The following is a 10,497-nucleotide window of genomic DNA, read 5'->3' on the forward strand; positions in this document are numbered from 1 at the left end:
TGCTTGTGCAATGCCGGCCCTGCTCTCTGTGCATTTTGGCGTTGTGGCAAATAGCTACGGATTAGGGCAGCATTGCAGAGTTGCAAGCAGAGGAAGTGGAAAACGTCTGTCAGTCACTCACATCTCAACTCGTCTCCAGTGTAGAAGCTTCCTCTTCCCCTCCGTCACCATCAGCAGACGCTGTGCCTCTGTCCCACCAACCAGCGTCTCTCCTACCTATACTGAAGGGGCTGGCTGGTGACAATGGTCTTGGGCAGTAAAGAGTACAAATCCGGCCTTAACTATTGCAAATTACAAACTTGTATAAAGAGGTGCATTTTAACAATATGAAAGTTTTCTAAGTGACTTTGCCTGTTTACATTGGGACTTATTGGCTGCATACTACATTATTGAGTGCATAAAGCCTGGTACAAACCTTCAATTTTGATTGGCCAATCACTCACTGATCACCCTGAACAGAAAGATCTACAGGACTTTAGGGTAGGGCAGAGCTAAGTCAAAGTGGCAACATAAACCGCTGAAGTACACTGTAGCCTGTTGTAGCCTATTCTAGTTGTATCTGTTTTTTTTGTGTGCAAGTCCAGCTTTTACTTTATGTTATCACAACAGAGACAATGGAAACAGTGAAGGGTTCCTATAGATAACAAACTGATGTGTAAAACTTTCTAACTAAAGCTGATCCGAGATGAAAAACTAACTATAACAAGTAACTTGTCTATATATATATATATATATATATATATATATATATATATATGTATATATATATATATAAATCAGCCCGTCCTGCTTTGGCAGGACATATACTACAATTAGAATGATACAGAGAAGATAAGCATGGCCTCTGTGTAAGGTTTTTACACAAATTTATGAAGTGTTCCATATTCCAATCAACAATAGGTTTTTTTGTTTTTTTTTAAGCCTAATGCATTACCTCTAAAAACAACACTAACAACCTATAGTGATCCAGACTGTGGATATGATATTACATCTTTACAGGGCTTAGTTCAAGCTTCATTTTAGAAAAGACCCCGATTTGTCTCAGTAACATTGTCATAGAAAGTGCTTCTTGGAAATTGTTGTTGTGGCAGTTCATTTATAAAAGTTTTTGTATCAAGGTGTCAAATGAGAAACGTTGTATTCCTCTGGATTTTTGTTTGTACTGTATATAAGGCAATTTTATGTCCCTCTACATCAGGGGTAGGGAACCTATGGCTCGGGAGCCAAATGTGGCTCTTTTGATGGCTGCATCTGGATCACATACAAATCAGTAGGGGCTGATTCCCTAAGCTACACTGCTCAAGCAGCGCAGCTTAGTGTGTCAGCGCAAGTAAAATTTTAAAAGTAGTGCACGCTACCGCTGTAGCGTGCACTACTAACTTACTTGTGCTCCCCCCAAAACTGCCACTCCAACTGTCCCACTCTAGACCCTGTCAGGTCCAGTGACTTGTAGGATGAGATCCCTGCACTTTGATTGGGCCAATAGGTTGTCTGTCACTTGACAGGCAGCCTATTGGGCCAAAGTGCGGGGATCTCATCCTACAAAGTGAATCTACCCCCAAGTCAGCTAGCTAACTGTACAAGCTATTAGTTGGTATTTCTCCTGTCTGGCTCTCAGGGAAATTGCTGATGTTGCTGAAACCCAAGAAAAGCTGAAGACGTGTCTGACACTTCCGCTGCCCAGCGGATCAACTGTATACACATCACCATTGCAACAGAATCTGCTGTGCATGCGCGCTGTCCCAGTTTGAAACATATTGTACGGCTCTCACGCAAATACATTTTAAAATGTGTGGCAGTCATGGCTCGCTCAGCCAAAAAGGTTCGTGACCCCTGCTCTACATGTACAGTTTTTAATATTCTATTTGTTTCTCCTCTGTATACTTGTTGAAACTTATAGTCAATGTTAGAATTTAAGTATTATATGCTTGAATTCGTAGGCCTCAGTTACTTTAACTGAGTTAGTTAAAAGACTTGATGTGCAGAATCACCCTTTAAGGAGAATTTCTCTTAGAGATAAATAAAGACAGTTCTGGTTTGCAGAAGAACATTGTACTGAAACTCCCAAGGCTGTATCAGAGATATCCAGTGCAGAGGCCAGACCAGCTGGCGATGAACAACATAAACATGAGCCATTGTTATGAAAATATTCTCACAACAACATTAAACAATGGCCTCCTCAGAACAAGGTGACAGTTCCTTGGAAAATGGAATTTTCCAGGGCATACGCAGTAAAGACTGTGCTTGTCATGATATCACGGTGTCTTATCAACCAATAGCAGGCAATGAGGTATTGATCCGTTCCTGCTCAGATGATGTCACATTTAACTCTTCAGAGGTTAGTATAAGAAGAGCTAACGTGGCTCCCGGGGCTGCTGCTTCTGACTTCCACTTTCTACTCTTTTTGTAATGTCTTGTCATCTTATTTAGCTAACTGTATGCTGTATATAGGCCTAAGTTCAACGTAGTATAGATGTAACATAAGAGAAAGCCTGGTTGCCATTCAAAAGGAATGGACCAAGAGCTGTAACGCCAAGAGGACTTACTACAGACAAATTGCTTTGCTGAGGTGTAACAAACATGTAGAGATAAGCATCTGTATATCTGTTTACTGAATAAACTCCTGAAACTTTGACGACGTCTAATACTGGGGATACACGGTATGTTTCTGTACCATGTATCGACCAGCTGATCCGGCCAGTTGATAATATTCAGCTGGCCCGATCAAGCCGCTCGACCCGCGCCCACTCGATTCCCGCCGGCGGACAATGGCAGGGAATCGAGCGGCTGATAAAGACCGCCGGCGGGGATGAGCGCGAATCGATCCTCACGCACGCACGGACGAGCGGGGACGCGGCAGGGACGTGGCTGGAGTCGATCCGGCGGCTAATCGCCCGCCGGATCAACCCGTCTATGCCCAGCATAATGCTGCATACACAGCCAAGGTTCTTCTTATCAATCGAGCTGCTGATGGCTCGATTGATAATTTCCGCCATGTCAGATCATGCGGGGGATTGATTCCCGGCTCAATCCCCGTGGGCGGACAATAGGCAAAAATGAAGCGCTGATAAGCGCGGAGAAGGAAGTGCCTGCAGGGACAAGCGGGGATCGATCCGCGCACACGCGTGGACGAGCGGTGACGCACCAGCATCGAGCCGCTGGCTCGACATCGACACAAAAACGAGCCGTGTATGCCCAGCATAAGAAGTTCTATCTGCTATGCTGTTGCTGTGGTGAGAGTCATCACACTTGATGTGATGTTCTGCCGAACGAAGGTGTAGTGTTGTTGCCCATAGCAACCAACGTATAGATTCTTACAGTCAATATTGTTTATAAAAAAAATATCAGCTCAGCCTATCACACTCCATCTACAAATATCACTTCTCTTTAAAGTGAACCTGTAGTGGAAAAAATTGACCTTAGGGGTACTTACTTCAGGAGGGGGAAGCCTCTGGATCATATAAATGCTTCCCTCGTCCTCCCGTTCAGCCTCATTCCTACAATGGGACCCCAGAAAGTACGCCAACAAGGGCTTGTGGGCACACAGTAGTCAGCAGGCTTCTGAATCCAAACAAACATGAGGGGCACCTCTGCAGATGCACTAGTGTCTTACCGCTCGGGCTCCAGCGGAAATAGCCAAGCCAGATCGGGCCCATTCTACTGCTCAGGCGCAAGGTGTCTGGATCTGTGCATTAGAGCGGACCGATCGGGTTCGGCTTGATATGATTTTGAAGAGTTTCGGTGTCCCTGCACAGTAATGAGGCTAAATTGGAGGCTCAGGGAAGCCTCTTTGGATCCAGATGATTCTCCCTAGGGGCACTTTTTTCATTACAGGTTTACTTTAAAGCAGGGGTCCCCAAACATTTTGGGTCGAGGGCCGGATCAACCTAGTTCAGACTGCTGGGGGGCCCGGAGTATACATATAATGATGTCGAAGTTTTTGCGGACCAGACAGTGAAGCATACCCAGTTGACAACCTGCAGTCCAATTGGACAGCAGTGTCACCTGATGTGGAATTTGATTGGGGACCAGCAAATTACTGCTTTCTGGCTTCCATGTGGATGGGTGGTGCCAGCACTACTATTCTATATGTGGACCACAAATATTTAAAGATGTAGCTGACCGCATCTAAGTAATACATTTTGTGTGTGTGGGGGGGGCCGGTAAAAAAGCCTCAGGGGGCCACATTCGGCCCGCGGGCCTTAGTTTGAGGACCACTGCTTTAAAGGATACCTTAGCCCTTTTAAAAATTCAAAAACAGGGGTCCTTGATCGCGAGTGACTAGGAGCGCTTTGCGCATACGTGCTACGTAGTTTTGACATAGTTTGCATGTACAGAGCTTGTGATAAATGACGTGCGTTGCCGGGCAGCGACCCTCCCGACCAGGAACTAGCTTCAGGTAGTGTTGGGCGAACATCTAGATGTTCGGGTTCGGGCCGAACAGGCCGAACATGGCCGCGATGTTCGGGTGTTCGACCCGAACTCCGAACATAATGGAAGTCAATGGGGACCCGAACTTTTGTGGTTTGTAAAGCCTCCTTACATGCTACATACCCCAAATTTACAGGGTATGTGCACCTTGGGAGTGGGTACAAGAGGAAAAAAAAATTTAGCAAAAAGAGCTTATAGTTTTTGAGAAAATCGATTTTAAAGTTTCAAAGGGAAAACTGTCTTTTAAATGCGGGAAATGTCTGTTTTCTTTGCACAGGTAACATGCTTTTTGTCGGCATGCAGTCATAAATGTAATACATATAAGAGGTTCCAGGAAAAGGGACCGGTAATGCTAACCCAGCAGCAGCACACGTGATGGAACAGGAGGAGGGTGGCGCAGGAGGAGAAGGCCACGCTTTGAGACACAACAACCCAGGCCTTGCATGAGGACAAGAAGCGTGCGGATAGCATGCTTTGTACCACCATGCAGTCATAAATGTAATAAAGATAAGTGGTTCAATAAACAGGGACCACGCGGCAACGCTAACCCAGCAGCAGCACACGTGATGGAACAGGAGGAGGCGCAGGAGGAGAAGGCCACGCTTTGTGAGACACAACAACCCAGGCCTTGCATGAGGACAAAAAGCGTGCGGATAGCATGCTTTGTACCGCCATGTAGTCATAAATGTAATAAAGATAAGAGGTTCAATAAACAGGGACCGGCAACGGTAACCCAGCAGCAGCAGCAGCAGCAGCAGCAGCAGCACACGTGATGGAACAGGAGGAGGCGCAGGAGGAGAAGGCCACGCTTTGTGAGACACAACAACCCAGGCCTTGCATGAGGACAAAAAGCGTGCGGATATAGCAGCAATGCTTTTTGCCGCCATGCAGTCATAAATGTAATACAGATGAGAGGTTCAATAAACAGGGACCGGAAACGCTAAACCATCCCAGATGTTCATCGGTCATGTTACTTGGTTGGGGTCCAGGAGTGTTGCGTAGTCGTTTCCAATCCAGGATTGATTCATTTTAATTTGAGTCAGACGGTCTGCATTTTCTGTGGAGAGGCGGATACGCCGATCTGTGATGATGCCTCCGGCAGCACTGAAACAGCGTTCCGACATAACGCTGGCTGCCGGGCAAGCCAGCACCTCTATTGCGTACATTGCCAGTTCGTGCCAGGTGTCTAGCTTCATGCCCGGTTTCAGGTCCAGCGGTGCCAGCCACAAATCCGTCTGTTCCTTTATTCCCCTCCAAATTTCCTCCCCTGTGTGCTGCTTATCCCCAAGGCAGATCAGCTTCAGCAATGCTTGCTGACGCATGCCAACAGCTGTGCTGCACTGCTTCCACGATCCTACTGCTGCTGGTGCTGGGTTAGCATTTCCGGATGAGGTACAGCTTTGAGATGCGTTGGAGGAGAAGGAGTCAGAGAGGTAGGTGCTGCTGTTGTTATCCAGCTGTTTGCGGCGTGGGCAACACCCGCGCCGTAGCAGGTGAGGAATCGCTGCCAGGCTCCACAAGGTTCACCCAGTGCGCGGTAAGGGAGATGTATCGACCCTGGCCGAACGCACTCGTCCAGGTGTCAGTGGTGAGGTGAACCTTGCAGGCAACGGCATTCTTCAAGCTTCGGGTTATTTAGCTGACCACGTGCTCATGCAACTCAGGCACTGCAGAGCGCGCAAAGTGGTAGCGGCTGGGAACAACGTAACGTGGGATGGCCACTGACATCATGCCCTTGAAGCTGTTTGTCTCCACCACTCGATATGGCAGCATTTCGCAGGCCAGAAGCTTGGCTATGCTGGCTGGCTGTTACTGCCACGGCCCGGGGGTCATTTGCTGGCAATTTCCTCTTGTGCTCAAACATCTCAGAGACAGACAACTCAACCGTAGCGCTGCACACCGAAGGGCTGTTGGTTGTTGTGTTTGATGAACACTGGGAGACCTCAAGAGCACTAGTCCGGAAAGTGACAGTGTCAGCATCGTCTGATGTTTGTGAATGTTGTGAACCACGCAATGGCTGGGCTACTGCTGCTGCTGAGGCGGGTCTGGTGGTGAGTCTGGTGAACCCAAGGGAGGCAGTGTTGCTGGTGGTACCCTGTCCTGCCGCGTTTGCCCACAGAGTGGGATGTTTGGATAGAATGTGGCGGCTCATGCTGGTGGTGGAGAGGTTGTTAATACTTTTCCCCCTGCTCAGGCGGGTCTTGCACACCTTGCAAATCGCCATGGTAACATCCTCAGTGCAGTCTTCAAAGAAAGCCCAGACTTTAACTGGCTGAGGACTCGGACCTCGTGCGTGATGTGCTGGTGCTGCTTAACCCACTGCTGGACGCTTGAGAGGTCATCCAAGTAATTATCTGGTCCTGTTCTTTTGGATCTGTGAGGGTTGTTGTCCTGGACAACATGGGCAGTATTGAGTGGGTTTTCTTGGGTGCTCCCCTGTGGCCTGTACGTGAACCGTCAGGGGAAACACCTCTTCCCTTGCCCCTCCCTCTTTCACCGGATTTCTTCCTCATTTCACTTATCCTTAAAGTACACGCTGACTGGCAGCAGTACAGTGGCAGTACAGAAATGCTATACAGTGGTGGGTGAGCGGTGTACCACTATTGTCAGCAGTGACACAGAGCACAATGCTATACAGTGGCGGGTGAGCGGTGTACTACTGTTCCCAGCAGACACAGAGTGGAAGTAAACACAATGCTATATAGTGTGGCTGAGCCGTGTACACAGAGTGGCATTAAACACAATGCTATATAGTCTGCTATATAGTCACCCCGAACAGGGTGATGTTCTGCAGAACCCGAACAGTGGCAAACACTGTTCGCCCAACACTACTGGGAGGGAACGCAGATTTTAGTACCTAAACACACGATACAACATGTTTTCCGGGGTCGGACTCTGAGGCACATACAGATGGTCCCGATCATCATCCTCATCATACAACTCTTCTCCTGAGTCTGACCCACCCACCACCTCTGCCACCCCAACATCCCCAGACACAGACCCCTCATCGTCCTCAACATTAACTTGGGATGCTGGCCTGAGCCAGACCTCCTCCTCCACATCAGGCCCCATCATCTCCTCAATGGCAGCCCTCATTAATCGCTCTGGCGACGGACTGATGGACACAACGTTCTCCTCCGGGGAGGGCTGCTGCTGACCACTGGCTGCTGGGGTGGATGTTATAGCTTGCGTGGGGCGTTGGCTGTTGCTGTTGTTGGGAGTGCTGCTCACAGCGGAGGTCTCTGGGGAACTCATGTTGAGCTCATATAGTGGTTGACGGTGAGTGGAGTATTACTGATCCCAGCAATATACACACTGACTGGCAGAGTACGCAATGCTATATAGTGTGGCTGAGCGGTGTACACAGAGTGGCAGTAAACACAATGCTATATAGTCTGGCTGAGCGAGCGGTGTACTACTGTTCCCAGCAGAATCAGAGTGGCAGTAAACAATGGTATATAGTCTGGCTGAGCGGTGTACACAGAGTGTCAGTAAACAATGGTATATAGTCTGGCTGAGCGAGCGGTGTACTACTGTTCCCAGCAGAATCAGAGTGGCAGTAAACAATGGTATATAGTCTGGCTGAGCGGTGTACACAGAGTGTCAGTAAACAATGGTATATAGTCTGGCTGAGCGGTGTACACACAATGCTATATAGTCTGCTATATAGTGTCAGTAAACAATGGTATATAGTCTGGCTGAGCGAGCGGTGTACTACTGTTCCCAGCAGAATCAGAGTGGCAGTAAACAATGGTATATAGTCTGGCTGAGCGGTGTACACAGAGTGTCAGTAAACAATGGTATATAGTCTGGCTGAGCGGTGTACACAGAGTGGCAGTAAACACAATGCTATATAGTCTGGCTGAGCGAGCGGTGTACTACTGTTCCCAGCAGAATCAGAGTGGCAGTAAACAATGGTATATAGTCTGGCTGAGCGGTGTACACAGAGTGTCAGTAAACAATGGTATATAGTCTGGCTGAGCGGTGTACACAGAGTGTCAGTAAACAATGGTATATAGTCTGGCTGAGCGGTGTACACAGAGTGGCAGTAAACACAATGCTATATACTCTGGCTGAGCGAGCGGTGTACTACTGTTCCCAGCAGACACAGAACAGTGAACAGAATGCTATATAGTGTGGCTGAGCGAGCGGTGTACCACTATTCCCAGCAGACACAGAACAGTGAACAGAATGCTATATAGTGTGGCTGAGCGGGCGGTGTACCACTATTCCCAGCAGACACAGAACAGTGAACAGAATGCTATATAGTGTGGATGAGCGAGCGGTGTACCACTATTCCCAGCAGACACAGAACAGTAAACAGAATGCTATATAGTGTGGCTGAGCGAGCGGTGTACCACTATTCCCAGCAGACACAGAACAGTGAACAGAATGCTATATAGTGTGGCTGAGCGAGCGGTGTACCACTATTCCCAGCAGACACAGAACAGTGCACAGAATGCTATATAGTGTGGCTGAGCGAGCGGTGTACCACTATTCCCAGCAGACACAGAACAGTAAACAGAATGCTATATAGTGTGGCTGAGCGAGCGGTGTACCACTATTCCCAGCAGACACAGAACAGTAAACAGAATGCTATATAGTGTGGCTGAGCGGGCGGTGTACCACTATTCCCAGCAGACACAGAACAGTGAACAGAATGCTATATAGTGTGGATGAGCGAGCGGTGTACCACTATTCCCAGCAGACACAGAACAGTAAACAGAATGCTATATAGTGTGGCTGAGCGAGCGGTGTACCACTATTCCCAGCAGACACAGAACAGTGAACAGAATGCTATATAGTGTGGCTGAGCGAGCGGTGTACCACTATTCCCAGCAGACACAGAACAGTGCACAGAATGCTATATAGTGTGGCTGAGCGAGCGGTGTACCACTATTCCCAGCAGACACAGAACAGTAAACAGAATGCTATATAGTGTGGCTGAGCGAGCGGTGTACCACTATTCCCAGCAGACACAGAACAGTAAACAGAATGCTATATAGTGTGGCTGAGCGAGCGGTGTACCACTATTCCAAGCAGACACAGAACAGTGAACAGAATGCTATATAGTGTGGCTGAGCGAGCGGTGTACCACTATTCCCAGCAGACACAGAGTGGCAGTAAACAGAATGCTATATAGTGTGGCTGAGCGAGGTACACAGAGTGGCAGTAAACAGAATGCTATATAGTGTGGCTGAGCAAGCGGTGTACTACTATTCCCAGCAGACACAGAGTGGCAGTAAACAGAATGCTATATAGTGTGGCTGAGCGAGGTACACAGAGTGGCAGTAAACAGAATGCTATATAGTGTGGCTGAGCAAGCGGTGTACTACTGTTCCCAGCAGTGACACAATGACAGGGGGGACCCTGGCTAGCGTGGCTGGAGCGCGAACTACCCTGCCTGCCTACCCAAAGCTAAACCCACAGACAAATGGCGGAGATATGACGTGGTTCGGGTATTTATTTACCCGAACCACGTGACCGTTCGGCCAATCAGAGCGCGTTCGGGTCCGAACCACGTGACCCGTTCGGCCAATCACAGCGCTAGCCGAACGTTCGGGGAACGTTCGGCCATGCGCTCTTAGTTCGGCCATATGGCCGAACGGTTTGGCCGAGCACCGTCAGGTGTTCGGCCGAACTCGAACATCACCCGAACAGGGTGATGTTCTGCAGAACCCGAACAGTGGCGAACACTGTTCGCCCAACACTAGCTTCAGGGAGGCATAAGGCTTTAACGGAAGGGAACTGAGGAGAATGAGGGGAGCGGTGGGCATGAGGAGAGCCTCCTAAACATGCCTGCTCCTTCTGCTTTTGAATTTTCAAAAGGGCTAAGGTGTCCTTTAACCTCCCTAGTGTTATGATTATGTCCAGATTTTAGGTTCTGAAATTGGTGCAATTTTTTCACAAGCTTTTAGACCCTAAAAAACCTACTGCGAGATAGATCTGCAGCAGCCCTGCACATTACACACCTCCCATGGATCCAACTCGGGCTTACCGCTCTGAGCTGTGGATTTCCATCCTAAGCCTGACTCGGGGTTACTGCTAAAGAGGTTAAGTGCAGCT

The 10,497-nt window shown here is 48.5% G+C and overlaps 1 non-coding gene across 1 annotated transcript; it reads left to right on the forward strand.

The window, feature by feature from the left end:
- Positions 1-783: 783 nt before the first annotated feature.
- LOC137532801 (U6 spliceosomal RNA) lies at positions 784-889 on the forward strand. Its single transcript, XR_011024005.1, has one exon. It is a non-coding gene; the product is annotated as a U6 spliceosomal RNA (small nuclear RNA).
- Positions 890-10,497: the final 9,608 nt, after the last annotated feature.

The sequence above is a fragment of the Hyperolius riggenbachi genome, chromosome 1 (genome assembly GCF_040937935.1).
Source record: "Hyperolius riggenbachi isolate aHypRig1 chromosome 1, aHypRig1.pri, whole genome shotgun sequence".
NCBI lineage: Eukaryota > Metazoa > Chordata > Amphibia > Anura > Hyperoliidae > Hyperolius > Hyperolius riggenbachi.